Below are 10836 nucleotides of genomic sequence, written 5' to 3'. Positions count from 1 at the left end.
TGCATAAACGTTGTAAAAACGACAGAGTCCTGAATGTGTGACGTAAGCCGCCGGTGTATTTTCCAGCTCGGCAGACTCCATCATAACCATGAACAAGAGCAGAGCAGAGTCACAAGAACGTCCCACGGAGATGTAGGAAAGAACCTCAAAAGCACACCAATTCATTAAAGGTAAGTCGAATCCTTTACTGTCTAGGACTCGGTTTCCTCATGCCTAACTTAAGATGAAATGAACCAACTTCTCCTCACAAGGATTTTAGAAGATTACGGGAAGTATGTTTGGTTTAAGTAATAGATAATAAGTTCAAGAAGTAAATAATACAACATTTACTTTAAATAGAGCATTTAAGAAAACCTGACATTCATGGAATTAGTTGTCCCAAGTGAAAAAGAGCTGGGAGTGCCCAGCCCCTTTGAACAGTCTGCCCCGCCCAAGTGCTCTGAGTCCCTGGCCCTTGAGATGGAGACGTTCAGCCCATGCGTGCTATGCTCATCTAGAAAGTGGGGCAGTGAGACCTGACTCACAGGACAAACGTGAGACTGAGTGAGTCCTAGAGAATGCGCCTGGCACATCGTATTTGATTAGTAAGTACTCATTTGGGTTTTGGGGGGGCTTTTTTTGCTCTTTTGTGACATGGTGTTTCATGTAATTGTGGATGTGAAAACAACACTCACATAATACACTTTGACAAAGAATAATCATAACGTCCAGAGAAGCAGGTTCCCAGCTTCTGAGTCCTTGAATTTTGGAGGGAATCTAGCCTCTTGGGCAGGTGTGGACCAGCCTCACAGGGCACAGACCCACGCAGAGTGGCCCCAGTCCCTGACCTGTTTGACCATGACCACTGGGCTTCCAGGGCAGAAGGGGAGAAGGGGTGGAGGTAAAACCATCTCGTAGCAACACAGAGAAGCAGAGGCCCCTTGCCCCCTTCGCTGTGCCCTTCTGCAGATTACCCCTTGACCCCTCAGCCTGCTCCTCTCTCTAAGGGACAGTGTAGACCCCTAGCCCAGAATAAAGCCAGCTCTTTCTGTGACCGGATGCCACCCTAAACCCAGGTTTGAGGATCCATCTCAAGCACCGCACTACCAAGAGCTGAATGCTGGAGAGAAGCCCACAGACTAGACGGCATCCTCCACCAACTTTCCCAAATAATCTGCCCTGGATATACCTCCCTAAGCAGCCATCGGCACGTGAGCCTGGCAGCTTGTCCCAGACTGGCCCCCTCACGTCCATCCCCAGGTGAGGGCCTCCATGACCCAGGGAGCAGCTGCTCCTGTTACTGCTATGGCTGCACATGCTACCTGGACCACACAGAAATCATGCCAGTTCCCTGGTCCAGTTCTGGGGAGGACGTACATAAACTCATGTCCAAGTTTATGATACGACTAAGCTTATTGAGCTGCCGGCAGTGGGGACTCTCACCTCCTGAAAACATCCTCCTGACTCCAGCCACAGCCGCCCGCTCAGCATTCCCTTGGGCCCAGGTTACCCTTCTCTTGTGGGCGCCCGCACTTGTCAGTGTCAGGGACCTCTGATTCCTGGGACGCATCCTCTCTGTGTGTGCAGCCACCTGGTCACTGATCCCAGTCAGAGGCAGACACAGCCGTGCAGTGAGCCAGAGAGAGTTCCAGACAAAGGCATGGCCGCATGTTGAGAAAGGCCTTTGGTGGGCCGGTTGTAAAGCCTGGGCGCTTCGGTCTCCATCCTTACCCCCACCTCCTATCCTGACTGAGGAGACTGTTTTGGTCACAAGGTCAAGTAGGATCACAACATCCTGACCTCTGACTCTAGCTGAGTCACCCAACCTCATGCACCAGCTTTGTGGCAAAGAGTTTTTGCCAAACAAAAACCAGTTCCTGGGTTGATCAGAAATATAGCTGCTCACCGTGATGACCAGCTCCTTCCAGAGCAAATCTGCTTTGCCCCAAGCGACCCCAAAGTGACCTTGTCGTCTGTGCTGAGTGGAGTCTAGAGATGAACGAAAAGCTGCTCCCACAACTGCTCTGTGAGAAATGGGGCTCCGGGGTCCAGAGTCGAGGCATGACAGTGGCCGAGGGGAACAGGGTCCAACTCAGGGGACAAATGTCAGCCCCACTCCATAGGCTAGGAAGGGTCAGTCACAGCCAGAGATGTGAGAGTGGGAGGGGAAGCCCACCCATGCCACTTCAACCTCCTCAAACGCTCCCACAACACACACCTGTTGGGAAAACCATTCAGTTTTCAAAAAATAGGCTGCACCATGTATTTGGGGAGTACATTTGGCAAGAAACATCTAGAAAACAGGTCTTCTTGGTACAGCGAATCGAATCTTTATTTGCTATGAAAGTTGTGGTAGACAGCGAGGTCTCCAAACATCCTGCTCTGATTTCTAACTTCTGACTCCTTACGGCACCTTTCCAGTCAGTCTCTGTCCCTTGGTCCCGTTCAACCAGCGAGGAGCCCAAGGTGTGAGAATTTCTCTCCAGCCAAGATGGGTAACAGACCTGGGAGGAAGAAGCCACAGCTCACAGGCTTAGCTCTCGGTGAAAATGAACTTGAACACCAAGTCTCAGCTCATAGGACGCCTTTCCCCTCTGTAAACACTTTTTTTCACATCATGTTATAGATTTCCCTCTTCATAGTAATCCCAAGGAATAGTGAGCCTGTGTCTATTTTATTACTGATTATTCAAAGGTGGTTATGTTGGCTTAGTAATGGGCTAGACAAGCGGTGTTTGTTTTCAAAATATATGTATTTAGTGTGAGCTTCCTGCTGTATTCATTCATTTCTTATTTACCTCTGAGGACAACAGAGAAAAGCTAGACCTAATCTGTGAGGTCTGTGAAAACTTGAGTCTAGAGGCTAGAGATATAGTTCTTAAAGAAAATTTGCAACCTTTCCCCTAAAGATATTAATTCAATGTATAAACTATGAAAATGAAATTGAGGTTGTATTGCTGAGTAAAAGGTCTCCAATACACACGTAAACTTTCCTACAGGGGTTGGGCTTAGTTGTATTTGTAACTTGAAATCATTAACACAAAGTGGGCATACATGGAGGAATGGTGAAATAATTGAGTAAATAAGTAAGCAATGCAAATCAGGAATTGGAGGTATCCAAACTAGAAACTAGAAAATCGTGAACACCCTGCAGTATTTGACCCAAGGAAGTGTCAAGAGCTTTAGTCAAGAGTGAATGTTTAGAGTAACACCAGGGAAGCCAACCAGTAATGGGAATGAAGAGGGCATCTCAAGAAGACACCCCAACTTTGGAGTCAAGTCCAATTCTGTTATTATCTTACTGTCATTAATTATAAATTGCCTGACCTTGGTAGGTTTAGTTACCCATGGACACAGACAATGGTAAGGGGACAGCCAGAGGGGAAAGGGGCGGGGCTGGGTGGAGGTGGATCAAGGGGGGTGGGGAAGAAAAGGGGGACATCTGTGATAGTGTCAACAATAGGAATCATATAAAATAAATAAAATTCATGTCTATCAAATTTCCTCATGTAGAAATGGTAGTAATAAAGGTGATTTCCAGGGTAAACTGAGATGATGTATTTACTTATTCTAATACAATGTATGGTAAATAGTGAGTTTGGAAACATATATTATGTTATTTTACTGTTAATCCCATCTATTAAGTAGCAACAATTTGTCAGGTGTCTTGATGGGTCCTTTATTCATCCGATAGTAGATATTTTCCTCTCCTGAATCATTTTCAATGGGATGATCACACACGTATGCTGGCTTAAACCATAGGTGACCACGGGGTACAATATGCCCAGGACTTTCTGATTTACTGGGGAAGTCCTATGTCTCATGGAATCCCTCCTTCCCAGGCAAGTTAGGATAGTTGCTATATTACTTCTCTAGAGCTTCTATAGTAAAATACCACCGCCTGGGTGGCTAAAACAGTGAAATTAATTTTTTTACAGTTCTGGAGGCCAGAAGTCCAAGATCAAGGCATGGATAGGTTTGGTTTGTCCTGACGCCTCTCCCCTTGGCTTGGAAATGGCCACTCTGACCTCATGTCCTCCTCACACAACCTTTCCTCTGTTAAGGCACATCCATGGGGATCCACTGCGTGCTCAGAGTTTCTCTTCCTAATTTCTAGATAATTGCAGTAAGGACCCACCCTAAGGGAGGGGAGGTCTCATTTTAATTCAACCACCTCTTTGAAGGTCCTATTTCCAAATACCATCACATTTAGAGAAACACGGGTTAAGGCTTCACCTTATAAGTTCTGGGGAGACACAATTTGGCCCCCGATATTCTGTCACATTAGACATGCCTCGTGAAGTCTCCACTATTCAACAAACATCCTTTAAGCAGTTTTCCTGAGCCGGGAGGTCTGCTTAAACATTTCACCCAACATCTGAAGCCAACCGTCCATACAGCTCCTGTTCCCGTTGCCCAGTGAGAAATGGGGATGTAGGTGCTTGCAGGCAAAGTAGAAAGTTAAGTGGACATTTTTTCCTGTGGAAGCCTGAGAGTTACATGCAAAATTATTGGATCACTTTAGGTGACAACACCTTAGAACCTATGAGAAAATAAGGGGACATAGGTGTAGTGAGAGCTAAGAAGTTAATTTTCTTAGATTGTAAAACACAAAATACATGCTGTTGTATCAGTTTGGCCTGTACAAACACAAATGCCATCTGTTTCATAGAGTAGAGTCCCCTTGTGCTCCCTGCTCAGGTTATAACGATTCTGCTTTCCCTGACAGTAGCCCTCACACATCAGCAGCTGAGTCACCACTTGAATGACCACCCTCCATGGCCACAGCTGAAGAATGCTGGTTGAACATATAATCCAGTCTGTTCCACTCAGAAACCCAAGGGAGGACCGGAAGGCACAGAGAAGTAGAAAGTCACCCAGACCAAGTCATATCAATGTCAACCTTCCAGGGAGAAGACCCAAGGGTTTCGGCTCTTCCAGGTCCAGGAATCTCCTGTACAAATTGCTGACTCCTTTCTCTTGTTCTACCAGATACTTGAATGTCCTTCCAAATATTAACTTCTTTCTTTTTTTCTTAAGCTAAACAGGGTCAGATTTTGTCACTCAAAATAAAGCTACATAAATGAATACTGATCACTGTTGCTGTAACAAGCTTCCCACTTGAGTTCTCTGAATTAAGATTCCTTTATACTTGCTCACCATTCTATTACCAGTGCTAGTAAAGTCCTAGTCATAGAAATGGTATTAAATAAACATTGAAAGAATAAGTAAATGAATGAATGACATAATAAAAGATACTTCTCAAGCATGCTTCTTTATCTTTACTTGAGAGAGAAAAGATGCAATTTCTGGTTGATTCTAAAATTGACCTCTATCTCCCCCAAATTGAGTACTAGCTTAGAGTAATCAGAAAAACATGATGTCAGATGTCCCAAAATCAATTTTGAACAACCTCAGATAACAGGATTTATTTGTGAACCTAGCCTCACCGGTGAAAGCCTTGATTTTCAAAGCTTGGGTGAGGGTTGGGTTGGGGGGCAGATGTAGAGGTATGAAGACACCTGAACAGGGAACTTACAGCCTTGGCTGCTTCTAAAATCTCTTTCCACCATTATTTGGTCTTTCCCATGGCCAATGAAAACATGTCTATCTTTTGGTATCATTTTAAGATGACAGCCTTGACAATGACAAGTAAGGCAACCCAATAAAATAAATATTTTCCCATCTAAATTTGGAACCAACAGAGATAAAGAGGGTCAAGGAATATGAAAACATTTTATCTGTTACTGTTGATGCTGTTTGAATGGATGTGGCTAATTGTAATGGGTCAGGCCTAACAGAATTGGGTACATCTGTCCAAATAATCACAAGCAATTCTTGTCCCGGGGTGAGGTCTTTACAACTCGTTGCAGGGACTCTAGAACACCGGACCACACATTTCCTGATGAAGAGCAGATTCCAAAAGGACACAGGAGGAAAGGACCAAGACAAAACTTCCCTCGGGTTCTTTCTACAAGTCACCAACAATACGAAAGGTTGTGCAAAGTCGAGAGGACAGGAAGGTAACACTAATGGTGTTCCTTCCACATGGAAATGATAAGTATGAGACAAAGAAGTTCCTCAGTAAAGTACTGTTACTGCTGTGTTAATATTTTTGAGGGGTAAAAAGGTTTGGTATAAAAAGGACGTAAAAGCTTTATAATAAAATAGATCTAGATTATAGATCTATTCAAATCATAAACTTGCCTCCTATATCTTGATAAGTTACTCGATCTCTCTGAGTGTAGATTCCACACCTGTAGAAGCAATCTGTTCACTCCCTCACAGAGATTTTGAAAGCATAACATAAGATATAAATCATAACCTATACTGTGCTGAACACGATTCCTGGCAAATATTCAGTCATTGAAAAACATAAAACGATAACGTTATAGCATCAAAAAGCTACAAGATGGTAGTGTCCTGATCAAAATTATATTAATAATAGCTAGAATTGAACAAGAATTAATTATACACCAAGAAATATGTTACTCAATTGATCTTCCTTGCCTTCACAGAGATAATAACCATGGGATGTAAGTATTAATATTTACCCCTTTGTACAGAAATAAAAACTTAGGATTAGAATGGCTTCATAACTTATGGTCAATGAAGTAGCTGAGCAAGAAATTCAAACTCAGGCTGTCTGAGTTCAGAAACTTCACCCTTAACTATTTTGGCATATTGCCTGCCCATACGCAGTGAGCAAAGAAAAGATGAATTAATGAATAGGAAGGAAGACCTCCAGAAAGCAATGGGTCATCAATTTCAGCTCAGGCACTAAGGGACCTTCATCAGCTTCATGTTCTTGCCCAAGGCTGAGTCCATGTTCCCACTTGAAAGTTTTTCTTTCCTCTTTGACCCTGACAAGGCTACATCTGTGACAATGGATTACACCTTGTACATTAAAAAAAAAAAAAAAACCCTCAACAAAGACCTCTAGGAATAACAGGTCTTGTTTTTGTTATTGGCTCAGGTGAGTAGAAAGACTGATCCAAATGGGAATTTTTCAAAGTAATTCATTTTAAAGGTATTTTGAACAAATCTGAGCCAAGTGACAAGAAAAAGGAGACCTAAATTTAAATGGGTATATTTAAGAGCTTGAAAAAGAAGAAGTGGAATGTGTGATATTAGTTCCTTTCTCTTCTCTTAATTTTTTTAAGCTTCATTCAAGGAGCTAGGGTAAATCCATGAAAGAGACCAAGAAGGGACCAATCTGAAAATGCCTTCAGATATCAAGGACAGACCCAGAGCTAAGATTTGGCAAGTGTCCCACTGAGAAAGAGAGTAATAATTCAAAGGCTGGGAAAATATCCCTCAGTTTCCTCTTAAGGATTTTCTCATGTTCAAACTGGATAAAGAAGGCTAAGTTCTGAGTCAATAGCGGGCTTATGTAAATAGCACACGGCTGGCATGGGTGAGCAAAGGAGAATGGTTAAGGCATCCTGAAAGTCGTTCTGTTTCCACCGAGGGAACAGGTTTTTAAGTGATGGAAAGGGAGATTGAGTTTAATACCAAGTCTGAGTAAACTGGTATGAATTCATTTCTGTGGGGATCAGGGAAATTTTAAAGCAAATGCTTCTCACGGGTATATCTGGGAAAAGAGGAAAGGGAAATCTCTAGAAAGTAGGTCCACATAGACTTAAGGCTCTACCTAATACAAGGCATCATATTATTTTTTTCAAAAATTATAAGAATATTTTTTGTTGAAATTCAATGTCTTCACAACGGGGTGGGAAATCTATAAGAAATCTCCATGCAGAAAAGGCAAAGCAATGTTGTCAGCTCTAGGGAGTTGTTGTTGCTTTTCTTATTGGTTTTGTTTTCTAAGCCAGACATTGTCAGATAGGCTGCCTGTCACTTTGCATGCAGGAAAAGAAACACTATTTCTGGAATTTGGGGTCCCGGGTTTGAGGGGCAGTTTTGCTGCTGAATGCCCATGTGTAGCAGATTATATGCTATTTTGTTGAAATATTCACAAATCTTAATCTTGCCCTTGCATGCAAGGCCTCTCTCTGGTCCCTTCCTGTAGAAGGAGCAAAAACCAGGATGAACCATTGTTTTTATTTTCTTTGTGAGAGGACTCAAATACATATTATGGTGTTTTTAATGGATCATTGGGTGAAAACTCTGAACTCTAAAAGGCAATTGAGAAGCATTTTCCTTAATGAATTGTATTTTCATTCAAGATAACATTAAATAATAACAAGATATTGGCTTTTGCTTGTTCTTCAGCCCACACTGGTGAGATTTTTCTTTAGAAACAAATATTCATGATTTAGGCAGGATTTCTATTTCGCAAACTTTAAGAATTTGGGGAAAAGGTTCATTACCCACAGGCAAACACAATGTACAACATCTAGTTGCTTTTTCTAAAGTCCTCTTTTTCCAACCCCCAATTTATGCCTGAAATAACCACCGACAGTGAAATTTGACTACAGTTGCCCCTCTCTCCTGTACCGCACTGGTCCTCCGGCTTTTGATAGTACCTAATAAGAGTCACACATACCACAGAGCAAGCAAAACTTCCAAAGGTATAAGATAAGATGCAGAGATATCCCCTCTCTTATTATAAACATCCTCAGGGGAATAGAAGGGACCTTTGTGTTGTTATGGTATGCCCACTTCAGGACAAGATCCCCCCCTGCATTTGTTCACAGGTGAGGGAGGAAAATGTCCCTTAATAAGTGCCAGAGAAGCAGAATTACCCCCACACACCTGCTAGCATCCATGGTAAGTAAGAATAATTGATTATCAATGCAAACCCAAAAAAGTTGCCTTCACATGCTAATTTTATGAACAATACTTAGTGTATCAGTTAGAAAGAAATTGGTTATGCTGCCATAACAAATAACCTCAGAATTTGAGTGACATGAAGCAACAGAACAGTTTCTTGTCCACAAGCCATTGTAGGACAGCACGGATAAAACCCTACATGGATACCGCTATGACTTAGAATTCAGAATCTCAGCATTTGGATCACCTGGTTCCATGGCACAGAAGAGGGCAGTATGAAGAATCATATCCCAGAGCTTAAGTTCTTCTACTCAGAGGGGATACGTGTATTTCACTGACATAGATAAGTGACCTGGTCATGTCTCATCTTTGAGGCATGAAGGAACTAAAATCTGACCAAGTACCTAGAGGAAGAGACAGAAATTCTGGAAAGATGAACTAGTATCCTACTTACTGAAAGCGTGTTACCCAAGGGTTTGAGGGGAGCTATGGAACTCTCCTCACGTGGTTGATAACAATGTTCCTTGTAGGTCGTGGACTATTCTGTTGGCTCTTCATTTATTTACATTTACATATGCATGTATTTATTTATAATAAGCATCTTCTTAATTCAGATTCTATCTGAGGAATTAGAGATTTAGATAAAAACGTTCTGCTCTAAATTTGCTCACTGTCTTAGGTACACTAGGGTTCTCTATAAAAACACAGCTAACCATCTCAGCCTGGGGGAAAGGTAATCTGGGCGGGCTTTCTCAGGGAGGTGAGGCTGGTGCAAACTGGTCCAGGGGGAGGAGGTGTTTCAAAGACAACTGGATGAAGAAATGACAGAGCACCTATACCCCACACCAGAATAAAGTGTGTTCCCGAGACTTGTGGGCAGCGCCCCACCTGGCCCCAGGTTGTGGTGTGTGTTACAATGGCTCTAAGAGACTAATACACACAGTCAGGGCTAAACCGGGATGTTCGCAGTGTACGTGTACCTGCATCCCTTCATCCACTTACCTGCGAGAGTCACAGGCATGAGCCGGTGCACATTTTGTCGGTTTGGGTTGACAGAGGTGGATCTGTTTTTGCCCTCCCAGCAGGAGGGGACCTTGCTGCACACTCCCCTGCCCAGCCAAGTCCCCCTAGGGGAACCTGCTCTCCTTGAAATCATCTGGTTTGAACAGAAAGTTCATGTGTCAGCTAACTACTGATTTGTTTTCTTATTTGTGTAAACACGCCCTGAACTCTCCCAAAGTTAGGGGAAGGGCCCCGTCAGGGAGTCGTATAGGCTATGTCAGTGTTTCTGATGCCTGGGCCGCGCTGTTCAGACAGAAGTGTACGTCGGAACTGCTGGTCATCGTTTGTAAACAAAAAGTTCAAAATTCTCAGCACACAGCACTCGTCTGAATCCCTCAGGGAGACAGGTAGCATGCTTTTAAAACTAAAAGCAGCCACATCTCAGGAACCCAATTCCTACTGCTGCCTGAATCTGACAAGAACGACTGGGTATTCTGTGCTCACTCTCAAACTAACGCAAAATAATATTGAATGTCAATTGTGATCGACAAATATTTTTTAAAAAGGATGACTTAATGTCCACACAAAAACCTACAGTCAGATGTTCAGAGCAGCTCTCCTCATAACTGCGAGAACTTGGAAGTACCCATGTGTCCTTCAATAGTTGAATAAATAAACTATGGCACCCAGACACTGGAAAATCATTCATGACCATGGAGCCATGAAAATGTTACCGAACAAGGGTCCGAGGGGAGGGGCAATAGTTGGCCCACCGAGGGATGCCAAAAACTGCTACAGAAAACAGGGGCCCCTCCCAAGGATGATACACTAATATCTATTGGGCTCTTCTGTCCGCCGCCAATTGGAAAGACATCTCTCAATGCCAGAGATTTGTGAGAAGGAAACAAAATGTTTATTTAATGCTATTCAGGCCTAATGCCTTCCTTAAAATATTAAAGTCTTTAAGGGTATACACCTACACACACACACACACACACAGCGCTCCCTTCTCCCACTGTCCCAACTCCGGGTACCGTAAATCAGGAAAAGAGCACACGTCCGTTTTTCAGGTCGCTGGCACGTGAGCTGTGTCGCCTGCCTGTCCAGGCAGGATCTCCAA

General features: G+C 43.2%; 1 long non-coding RNA gene across 1 annotated transcript in view; it reads right to left on the bottom strand.

The window, feature by feature from the left end:
* Positions 1 to 2295: 2295 nt before the first annotated feature.
* Positions 2296 to 10836, bottom strand: part of LOC118989787 (uncharacterized) — a 10730-nt gene continuing 2189 nt past the window's right edge. Inside the window, exons 2-5 of the long non-coding RNA XR_005067086.1 lie at positions 9717 to 9870; positions 9219 to 9331; positions 3915 to 5165; positions 2296 to 2483 (exon numbers count right to left, since the gene is read on the bottom strand). This is a non-coding gene — a long non-coding RNA (uncharacterized LOC118989787). The remainder of the gene's footprint in view (positions 2484 to 3914; positions 5166 to 9218; positions 9332 to 9716; positions 9871 to 10836) is intronic.

Source organism: Sturnira hondurensis, unplaced genomic scaffold (genome assembly GCF_014824575.4).
Source record: "Sturnira hondurensis isolate 20B ecotype Veracruz unplaced genomic scaffold, ASM1482457v3 Scaffold0000780, whole genome shotgun sequence".
NCBI classification, from domain to species: domain Eukaryota; kingdom Metazoa; phylum Chordata; class Mammalia; order Chiroptera; family Phyllostomidae; genus Sturnira; species Sturnira hondurensis.
The sequence above is the reverse complement of the archived record's forward strand: the minus strand, read 5'-3'. Positions and strand labels throughout refer to the sequence as shown.